At 45.1% G+C, this 11,713-nt stretch overlaps 1 long non-coding RNA gene across 1 annotated transcript; it reads left to right on the top strand.

Moving 5' to 3' along the window:
* Window positions 1–639: 639 nt before the first annotated feature.
* Window positions 640–7,234, top strand: LOC113879140. The gene is made up of 2 exons (XR_003507214.1): window positions 640–675; window positions 3,957–7,234. It is a non-coding gene; the product is annotated as an uncharacterized LOC113879140 (long non-coding RNA).
* Window positions 7,235–11,713: the final 4,479 nt, after the last annotated feature.

Genomic DNA, 11,713 nt, shown 5'->3' with positions numbered 1-11,713 from the left:
TCTTTGGGAGGAATGATGCTAAAGCTGAAACTCCAGTACTTTGGCCACCTCATGCGAAGAGTTGACTCATTGGAAAAGACCCTGATGCTGGGAGGGATTGGGGGCAGGAGGAGAAGGGGACAACAGAGGAGGAGATGGCTGGATGGCATCACTGACTCGATGGATGTGAGTCTGAGTGAACTCCAGGAGTTGGTGATGGACAGGGAGGCCTGGCGTGCTGCAATTCATGGGGTCGCAAAGAGTCGGACACGACTGAGTGACTGAACTGAACTGAACTGAACTGAATGGTATATGTTAGTAATTGATGCTTTTGAACTGTGGTGTTGGAGAAGACTTTTGAGAGTCCCTTGGACTGCAAGGAGATCCAACCAGTCCATCCTAAAGGAACTCAGTCCTGAATATTCATTGGAAGGACTTATGCTGAAGCTGAAACTCCAATACTTTGGCCACCTGATGTGAAGAACTGACTAATTTAAAAAGACCCTGATGCTGGGAAAGATTGAAGGCAGGAGGAGAAGGGAACAACAGAGGATGAGATGGTTGGATGGCATCACCAACTCAATGGACATGAGTTTGAGCAAGCTCCGGGAGTTGGTGATGGACAGGGAAAGCTGGTGTGCTGCAGTCCACAGGCAAAGAGTCAGACATGACTGAGCGACTGAACTGAAGTGAATGGTATGTGTATCTGGGTCTGTGTGTGTTCACATGTGCATCTGTGTGTATACATCTGTGTATTTGTGTCTCTATGTATGTGTGTCTCCATGTACGTATGTGTATGTCTATGTGTGTGTGTGTGTTTGTGCTTCTGTGTGTGTCTGTGTACATCTGTGTGTGTGTGTGTGGTCTGGGGAAGTATGTCTCATTCACCCTGTGTCCTGGCTGGCATGGTCTGCGGTGTGTCAGTAAATATCTGCCAAATAAAGGCCTCTGAATAGGTGGCGCTGTTTGCGAGATGCTGACTCCTGGCCCTGGACTTCAACTTCACTGGCTGGGCCTTACCCTCAATGACTCCTGTAGGAGGTGTTGCTGCTATTTGCCCATCTCCAGGTTAGGAGCCGAGGTGGTGGTGGGTGACACGGTCATGGTTACTCTGTACTCCGCCTGTCTTCACTGCATGGCACCGCGCCCTCTGGGAGCTGACCACCAGCCCCGGGGCTTCCCCTGAGGGACGGGCGTTTGCTGAACCTGGCTTCCTGCAGGTCATGAGACAGACGGTCGTGACCTCCATGAGCTGTGCTTCATCTCCCTGGGCCCAGTACTGGGGATGAGACGGTGATCGTGACACCAACTAGTGAGTTTGGTGTGTACTCTGTGTCACTGTGCTATGACTTTGCACTGTGAGCTCATCTCATCCTCACACTCCCAGCTGAAGTGAGTCCTTATTACCCTGTTGACACACACCCTCCTGGTCACTGCTCTGCCCACAGCCTCCAAGGTCCTGCTGTGAAGCCCTGCAGGGTCTGGCCACTCTGCTTCCTTCTTCCCCAGCTCCCTCCCCAGGATTACTAGGATTCTGAGAATAAACACTAAATATTTGTTCTCAAGAAGCTTATACGGAAGTGAAGAGCCCGATGTGTAAACCAGTAGTCACGCTGCACTGGGGCTGTGCTATGGAGCTATGACCCACGGCACTCCGAGGCCACAGGGTGATCGCTGTCCCAGCCTACCGCAGCCCAGGAAGGACGCCTGGGCCAGGTGTAAAGTCAACCTCAACCCGAACCTTGAACAGAGCCTTTTTAAAAAAACTGCTTTATTGAGGTATACTTTAAATATCCTGACACTTAAGAGTACAATTCAGTGCTTTTGGGGGTAGTTTCACCCACTGGTACAACCATCACCATAAATCACTTTTAGAACATTTGGATAGTCCCCAGTCAGAAGCCTTTTCCATGCCCATTTACAGGTAGTCCCTGTTCCCACCCCGCCCTACACAACTGCTAATCTGCTCCCTGTCTCTGCCGATTCGCCTTTTCTGGACATCTTATTAAAGCAGAGTCATACACTGTTTAGTCCCTTATGTCTGGCTTCGTTCGTTCATCATAACATCTCTGAGGTTTATCTGTGTGGCAGTGTCTGTCATCTGTCTGTCCCTTTTTATTGCTGACGGTTCTGGTGTGTGGATCGGCCACATTTGGCCTATTCATTCATTTATCGGTTGATGGACATTTAGGTTGTTTCCAGTTTGGGGCTATTATGAATAACACTTCTATGAACACTGACTCACACCTCTTTGTGTGGACATATGTTTTTGTTTCTCTAAGGTGGAGACCTAGGAGTGGAATTGCTGGGTCACGTGGGAGGTTTATGTTTACCTTTTTGAGGAGCCATCAAACTATTTTCCAAAGATGTTGCCCCGTTTTATGTTTCTACCTGCATGGTATGAATGTTCCGTTTCTCCACATCTTAGCCAGCATTTGTTATTATATGTCATTTTGATCACAGTCATTCTAGTGGGTATGATATAGATCTCATTTGACATTTGTGCTTCCTTAATGACTAATGAGCATCTGTTCAAGTGCTTATCACCTATGGGTATGTCTTCTTTGGAGAAATATCTGTTCATCTTGCTTATCTTTTGATTGGGTTGTGTGACATATCGTTGAGCCACAGAAGTTCTTTGTAGAAACCAGATCATGAGTCCTTTAAGAGATTCGGTTTTGCAAATATTTTGCCCTAGCTTACTGTTTACCTTTTCATTTTCTTAGTGGTGGCTCTTAAGCACAAAAATTTTGAACCTTGATGAATTTCAGCTTATTGATTTTTTTTTTATTTTATAAACCAAGCTAAGAAAGCTTTGCCTGACACGAAGTTTATAAGATTTTCCCCCCCGTGTATCCTTTTAAAAGTTGTATAGTTTTAGTTCTTACATTTAAGTTAATGATCCATTTTGAGTTAATTTTTGTATGTGGTGTGAGGTAAGGGTAAGTTCTTCCTTTTGCAAGCGGACAGAGAGCCGGTTATTCCATCACTATTTGTTAAGCAGACTATCCTTTCTTCCAATGAACTGCCTTGGCATTGTTGTCAAAAATCAATCAACCACAAATGTAAGGATTTATTTCTGAACTCTCAATTCTGTTCCATTGACCCATATGCCAGTACCACAACATCTTGACAGTAACTTTATAGTGAGTCTTGAAATCAGGAAGTGAAGATCCTACAAATTTGTTCTTCTCTTTCAGGAATGTTTTGGCTATTCTAGGTATTTTTCATTACCATATAAATTTTAGGATCAGTTTGCAAATTTCTGGGAAAAAAATGCCTGCTGGAATTTTGATAGTGATTATGTTGAATCTAAGGGCTTCCCCAGTGGCTCAGCGGTAAAGAATCTACCTGCGATGTAGGAGACCTGTGTTCAATCCCTGGTTGGGGAAGATCCCCTGGAGGAGGAAACGGCAACCCCCTCCAGTGTTCTTGCCTGGAGAATCCCATGGACAGAGGAGTCTTGCAGGCTACAGTCCATAGGCTCGCAAAGATCGAACACAACTGAAGTGACTGAGAGAGCGATGTTGAATCTATATATCAACTTGGAAGACCGACATTGTCTTCCAATCTAAGAACATGGAATGTCTCTCCAATTACTTACAGTTTAATTTCCCTCAGTGAAATATTGTAATAGTGTATGTCTCGTATTTCTTTTGTTAAATTAATTCCTAAATATTTTATTCTAGTTGACACTATTAGGAATTGGGGTGGGAGTGGTGGTGGTGGTGTGTCACACGTAGCCTGCAAGATCCTAGTTCCCTGACTAGGGATTGAACCTGTTCCCCCTGCAGTGGAAGTGCAGAGTCCCAACCACTGAACTGCCAGGGAATTCCCTGGAATTATACTCCTAATTTCATTTTTGGCTTGCTCATTGTTTGCTACGTGGAAATAAAATTGACTTCTATGTATTGATCCTGTATCCTGTGACCTTGTCCTTGTTTACTAGTTCTCATAGTGTCAAACTTTTCTTTCAGATTCCATAGGATTTTCTCCGTATGGGATTACGTCATCTGAGAATGAAGCCAGTGTCCTTCTTCCTTTCCAGTCTGGATGCCTCTGGCCTGTTTCCTGTTCTTGCGAGGCTTGTTTCTGTTTGGGGGTGTCTGCCTGAATGGTTCTTCCCCTAGATGCTCCATGGCTCACTCCCTCACCCCCTTAAGTCTTAACTCAAATGTCAACTTCTTGCCAAGGCCTTCTTGGAACACCCTACTTACACTGAGCCCCTCCCCCAACCCACTCCTACTTCTAACCCTTTTCTTCCTTTGTATCAATATTTCTCTACAGCACTGACTGTTTCAGACTTTATCTCTCTCCCCTCTCAAGATGGTCCTGAGAGTTCCAAGAAGGAATAATGTGCCTGGAAGGAGGGCCTGAGTTGGTCTCAGCCACTGGGGGATGAAGGAAGGTATAGAAAGCGTGCCTCTGGGGCTCTCACATTCCTGCCCCACCCTTCGTGGCTGGGAGGGGAAGGATCTCTACACAGATATTAAGGAGGCAGCGGGTGGGGGTACCCAGGGAGGCTCATATATATCCATGCCTGCCTGAACACCCCAGCCACACTCAGACAAGGCCTCACTTAGACAAGGGTTCTACCTGAAGCTTGATTTCACCAGAACAGAAAATTCGGGCACTCAGGAGATGGGGAGACTAGAGATGGGAGCCCAGTGACTCCTCCAGCCGCTGACCCTTTGGAGACCATCCTCTGCCCCTGGCGACCAGGAAAACACATTCCCTCTCTACACGGGATTAAGGAATAGGATCTCTTTACACCCTTTCCCTTGTCTGGAGCTTGTCCCAGAACTAGGACAGGGGCTAGGTGGGGGTGATTCCAGGGCCCAGTCTAGGCGTTTGTGGGTGGGGGCCCACAGCTGGACGTCAAGCGGTCCTATTCTGCTCTGTCTTTGCAGCAGAGTCGACTTGAGGCCAGAGAGTCAAGCCTTGGGTGGGTTTCCATCTCCATCAGATAGACTTGAGGAAGCCACCTTATTCTTGGCGGGGGGTGGTGGTTGCTCCCCAACTCTGGGCCTCCATTTCTTCATCTGCACAACCAGTGTAAGAACACCTCCTCTGGGCCTGGGGACTCCCCAAGAAGGTATTGACCATTAAAATATGGATTACATATTCATATACAATATACATACTTTTTTAGTGAAATACACATAGAAGTTATCATCTCAACCATTGGTTAAGTGCAGAGGTCAGTGGCATTAACTACATTCCCATTGCTGTGCAGCCCAAGGAGATACTGGCCTTTAAACAGTACTGTCCATGCCCCAGGCTCCCCTCTGGGGCCCCAGCTGTGCTGGTGTCATCCTCTGCCTGTCCATGTGCACCTGAGTGGCAAGATGACTCATGTGTTCCTCTCTCTCCAGGCTGAGACCATGTGTCATTCATCTCCTGGTCCCCAGTGCGCCGCACAGGCTTGGCACAGACTGGACACTCCATAAAAAGGAGCGAGTTAGCCTTGCGGGAGGTGGAGCCATCACGGACCAAGCTGTTGGTGCAGTTTCTCAGGGTGGCTGCACTGGAGCATGACGGTGCTGCTGCTGCTGCTGCTAAGTCGTTTCAGTCGTGTCCGACTCTGTGCAACCCCAGAGACGGCAGCCCACCAGGCTCTGCCGTCCCTGGGATTCTCCAGGCAAGAACACTGGAGTGGGTTGCCATTGCCTTCTCCATTGTGTGAAAGTGAAAAGTGAAAAGTGAAAGTGAAGTCGCTCAGTCGCGTCCGACTCGTAGCGACCCCATGGACTGCAGCCTACCAGGCTCTTCCATCCATGGGATTTTCTAGGCAAGAGTACTGGAGTGGCGTGCCATTGCCTTCTCCGGGAGCATGATGCAGGGGGTCTCAAACCACGCATATCCCTCCAGACAGCACATCCAGATCACTTAACCCTCTGGAGAGCTTTAGAGAAGGGTGCTAGTCATCTCCACTTTAGAGATGAGGAAACTGGGGTCAAGGGAGGGTGTGTGACTTGCCCCAGCATCATCCTCTGAGGCTACTGGCAGAGCTGGGATTCAAAGCCAGGTGCTGGGGTGGGGTTGCACTAGTTTTCTTTAAATTATGAAACTTTTTAATTGATGAAAGCACTCTACATCATTAAACGCACTTTGAAAGTGATTACATTTCACTTCAATTGTAAGTTATCTTTTGTTAATATACCTTGATTTAAAGAATACCCTAAATTTGCATTGACAGGTTGCTAGGTGAATCATTAGACTGAATGCATAACTGCCTTATTACAATTCTTTTCTCTCCTCAGTGAGTCTGAAATGATTGAGTCTAAATTACAGAACAGGACAGTAAACCTTATAAATGGCTAGTGTTTCTACGATGCATCAGCAAGATCTCTGCTAACCCTTTGAATGAACCCTTTTACTTGAGTAAAGAACTTAGTCCAATTTAATAACATTTGGATTTAAGGCTGTTTTTTCAAAGCCTATTAGCAGTTCTCAGGGACTGGCTCAGATTAAAATCAATCAGCAGAGCTTCCAGAGTTCGAATCTCTGTGGATTTGGCAGATTGCGGATGCCTCAGTTTCCTTGTTTGTAAACGGGGACAGTAATGATTAATGAGTTGGCTGATGAAATAGTGCCCGGTGCTCACAGTATCAATTATTACTGTCTCACCTGAGCTGTTTTTGCTGATAGCTTCCACTTCACCAGTTCACCTCGAGGCCATGTGACTGGAACTCACGTTTTATTATGAAAAATTTCAGGCATACAGAAAGGGTGAAAGAATAGCAGTCATGGACACCCTTACACCCTACATAGACTCAATAATTGTGTTGCGCCATTTAATTCTTTTACTGGTGTGTGTATTTTCTTCTGAACATTTCAAGCAAGTTGCTAACATCATGACCTTTTACTGCCAAACACTTCAGCATGCATCTTTTAAGGTCTAGACATTTTCCTAAGCAACCACCAAAGTGAACATTTCTATAATATCTTTTAACACCTAATTCATATTCAAATTTCTCTTCTCAGCAGAGGGTACCTTCAAATTTTTGGATTTTTGCCAATCTGAAGGATGCGAGTCTCTCACCTTCGTTAGAATTTTCTTGTCTCTTATTATGATTATGAATACACATCTTCTTACATGTTCTGGGTCCTTTTGCAGCTCTTTTCCTGGAACTATCTCCTTGTGGTTTTTGTCCATTATAAAATCATACTTTTGTTCTTTTTTAATCTCTATTTTTAAATACTCCTTAAATACCAGTGAAATTAGCCTTTGTCTACCACTTGTGTTTTTTTTAAAAAAAAATGTTGCTTATGAAGTTTTATTTTTGCCATAAAAAGCTTTTTTAAAATTTATGTAGTTGAATTTATCAAGTTTTTCTTTTACTGTTTCCGAATTTTGAGTCCTAAACTGAAAGGCTTTTCTCACTCCATTGTTATATAGGAATCCCCTCATGTTTTCTTCTACAAGTTTTATGGGTTCACTTAAAAAAATCTGAGTCTCTGGTCCATTGGATATGTATTCAAATGTGTGGTGTGAGGTATAGCTCTTTTTATCTTTTTTCAAAATGACTGTCCAATTGTCTCAAGATCACTTATTTAAAAGTCCATCATGTCCCAATGATTTGAGATGCAACTTTCATCATACATCAAATTTCAGTATGTACTTGGGCAAATTTCTGGACTTCCTATTCTGTTTCATTGCTCTGCCTGGCTATTCATGTTCCTAACTACACCATTTTAATTGCTGGGGCTTTATGATATGTTTTAATATCTGGTAGGACTTATCCCCACAACACTGCTTTTCTTTTTCAGTTTTTCTGTCTATTCTTGATTATTATTTCATATCAACTTCAGTATCAACTCCAGGGGAAACAAAAAACCATCCCATCTTCAGTATTTTCATGAAGATCATGTTAAATGGATATATTAATATTTACCTGGGCCATACTGAACATGTTATTCTTAGGCAGCTATCTCTGGGGCTCTGTTTTGGGTTGAATTATGTTCTGCCCAAAAGATACGCCTAAGTCCCAACCCCCACTTCAGAATGTGACCTTATTTGGAAACAAGGCCTACACTAAGGTAATCAAGTTAAAATGAGATCATTAGGGTGGAACCTAATCCAGCATGACTGATGAAGATGGAGGCAGAGATTGGAGTGATGACTCTACAAGCCAGGGAATATCTAAGACTGCCCGCCAGGCACCAGAAGCTGAGAGAGAGCCCTGGGACAGATGCTCCCTTACAACTCTCAGAGGGCACTAGCCTCGCCAACACCTTGGTCTTGGACTTCTGGCTTCCAGAGCTGTTAGACAATCAGTTTCTGTTGTTTTAAGCCACTCAGCTTGTGGTACTTTGTTTCAACAGCCCTAGGAACTAACTTTAAGCCCCCCAGAGGAAATCTTAGGCTAGAAGTGAGATGCCCAGCCATGGTCTCAAGACATTGAGAAGCATTTGTGTGCTTTCCTGACCCCAAGTGAGGCCAGCCAGGTCTGTTTCTTGCCTGCCTGAAGTTGGGTGAGTGAACCAATGAAAGCGTTGGAAAACTGGAGGTGTGACTTCACTCTCAATGCGTGGCCAAACCCACTGAGATCCAGGCCAGCGAATGAATCATTTGTGCAATGTGGCTCAGTGAGTCAGGGAGGGCCAGGCAGAAAGCCCCAGTTTGAGGTCGATTTCCTTTCCCCCTTCCTTAGGAATCTAGAAGCAGCCCCCTAAAAGTCATTATCCCACGAAATGACCGCGAAATGATGCAACACTCTACCCTCATGATACACGCACCATGTGCTGTGGAGAGATAAGGACAAAGGACTTAGAGAGAGGGAGTGACAGGCCCCAGGCAGTGGCTCTTACTTGCTGCCTTTGGACAAGTTAGTTAACTTCTCTGAGCCTCAGTACCCTCCTCTCATTGTGGAGGTGGTTAATGGTACCTGCCTCACAGAGCTAGTGTCATGGTCTAAGAGGAAATGTATATAAAACACTTGGCAAAAGGCTAGGCTCATAGCAAGCACTCAGGGCTTAATTGCTCCGTCATGTCCCACTCTACAACTCCATGGACCGTAGCCCTCCAGGCTCCTCTGTCCATGGAATTCTCCAGGCAAGAATACTGGAGTGGGTTGCCATGCCCTTCTTCAGGGGATTTTCCTGAGCCAGGGATCAAACCCAGGTCTCCCACGTTGTAGGTGGATTATTTACCATCTGAGCCACCAGGGAAGCCCAAGTGCTCAGTAGAGATTAGCAATTATTAGTAAAAATTGCCCCCAAATAACTTAGACATGAAGGCAAAATTGGTGGGCACAATTTCTGAGTCTTCAACTAGGATTCTGAACACACCCACTGGTAACTTCTCCTTCCTTCAGGGGAGAGTTTGGAAGAGACAAACTATGACCTCATTTGCTCCCTTCAACACTAATTAATGTTTTCTAATCATAAAAAGAAAATTACGTCTCAATTCATACTCTGTCTAAAAAAAATAAACAACAGAGATCTGTCACTTCTCACTGCGGCGTCAGTTCCCCTGGTGGCTGGGGCGGGGCTTGGGACCGTGTTGGCAAGCGGCGCCCTGGGTTAGGGCTGGGCCTGTCTGAGTCACGGAGCCCTGCTACTTCCTAGTCCCTCTCCTGGGCTCCTGGGTTCATCTGCATGTGTTTATCCAACAAACCTGCTTTGGGGTTTGTGCTGGGGACCGAGAAAGACAAGAAGTCTTGTCCCTGCTCCCAAGCTAGTGGTAGACACAGAGATGGTTGGCCATGGGGTCTGTTCACACAGGCTGCAGGGCTTCATCTGGTCCCATATCAAAACTGAGAGTTGGCCTCTTGGGACTCTTACTGCCCCCGTTTTATACGGCAGAAAACTGAGACTCGACTCTCAGGGTCTGAGCAGTAGATCACTGAGACCCATCTCGCAGAAGTATTTCATCCAGACATTTCTATCCCGCAACAGTCTTTGTTTCCAGGGAGACAGCCCCTCCCCTGGGCATCTTTCCCTCATATTCCTCTCCTAGCTTGGGGAGGGCCCCTTTTCTGGTCTTTCTTATCTCTATCCTGACTCTTAGCACCTGAGCTGCACTTGTCTAATCGACAAATCTGTCGCCCTGACAGAATGTTTATCGATGAAATGACTGTAGTGCTTTAATTCCTGTCCATCTGAAACCTTTTAACTTTACTGTATTCTACTGAACTAAGAGGTCAGCAATTCTGAGATCCCTCCCCTCTTTAATGCATATACCATTAAGAAAGAGAAATGCTGGGGATTTCCCTGATGCTCCAGTGGTTAAGAATTCACCTTCCAATGCAGGAGTTCAATCCCTGGTGGGGGAACTAAGATCCCACGTGCTGAGGGGCAAGTAAGCCCACGTACTGCAACTGCTGAGTCCAGAGCCACGACTAAAGAGAAGCCCGCGTGCTGCAACTAGAGAAGCCCACTCTCTGTGATGAGATCCCAGTGCCACAGCTAAGACCAGGCGCAGCCAAATACATAAATATGAAAAAACCAAAAAGAGGGAAATGCTGGCTATTAACTATGTCAATCAACTATGCTTTGCCTCTGACCGTGAGTCTATATTCCACGTTAAGGAATGTTAAAATATGAAAAGTGTGTTTTAGGCTCAATGAAATATAAAAGCAATTGTTGCTTTTGAACACATCCTATGGAAAGAAGATTTCGTAGATATCCATATATTAATAATAACAAAATTCACTAAATATCCTGAGCCAGGCATTGCTCTAAAGTGCTTTTCATCCATGATCTCATATCAGGAGTTGGCAAACTTTTCCTGTAAAGGGACAGAAGCAAATATTTTAGGCTTTGTGAGCCAGGCAGTGTCACGGTTACTCACCTCCCACTGTAATGAAAGCAGCCACAGAGGATAGCTGAGTTTTAATAAAACGTTATTTGTGGACGATGAAATATGAATTTCATACAACTTTCGTGTGTCACAAAAACATTCCTCTTCTTTTGATTTTCCTCCCAACCATTTAAAATATAAAAACCATTCTTAGTTTGTGAAGTGTACAAAAAGGGAATGGGCTAGATTTGGCTCATGGGCTGCAGTTTGCTGCCCTGTTTCATATGATCTTTGCATCAGCCCTACAAGATAGATGCTATTATTGTCTTCATTTTATACGTCAGGCAACTGAGTCTCAGAGACGTAAAGTAACTTGTCTGAGGACGACTTGGTGAGTGGTCAAGCTGGGATTCTAAACCCAGGTAGTCGAACTCTGTACCTTGCTTTTAACAAGTTACCTGAAAGTCGAACTCTGTACCTTGCTTTTAACAAGTTACCTGAAAGTCGAACTCTGTACCTTGCTTTTAACAAGTTACCTGCAATATGGTAAATAGGGCTTATCCTAGATATGGCTGCCTTTTAATACTTTTAGCTTTCCCCCCAATTACAAAAGTTTCGCATTTGCGTTAGAAAATTCAAATCATACAAAGCTTTACAGAAGAAAATGAAAGTAACCCCACCCTCCAGAGACAAACACTTAAGGTTTTGTACACAGAGTTCACACAGTGCTGACTAGATGTGGTATGTTCTGGACACTGTGTGACTTTGGATAGGTTGCCTAATGTCTCTGGGTCCTTGTCTCCCAAATGAGGGGGCTGACTGAGATGATGCACTCCCATGGGCCTTCCTGGTCCTGACCGTGGTGATCTGTTTTTAAGGATTGTGCAATAGAAGCCGGTTCCGTCCTAACTGCCTGGGTGTGGAGGGTGAAGTCACCCTTGCCAGCCCGGCTGCTGAGTGTCTGTGCCTACGTGTGTGCTCACTAGT

Source organism: Bos indicus x Bos taurus, chromosome 20 (genome assembly GCF_003369695.1).
Source record: "Bos indicus x Bos taurus breed Angus x Brahman F1 hybrid chromosome 20, Bos_hybrid_MaternalHap_v2.0, whole genome shotgun sequence".
NCBI classification, from domain to species: domain Eukaryota; kingdom Metazoa; phylum Chordata; class Mammalia; order Artiodactyla; family Bovidae; genus Bos; species Bos indicus x Bos taurus.
Note: the sequence above shows the minus strand (reverse complement) of the source record. Positions and strands in the feature narration are given on the sequence as shown.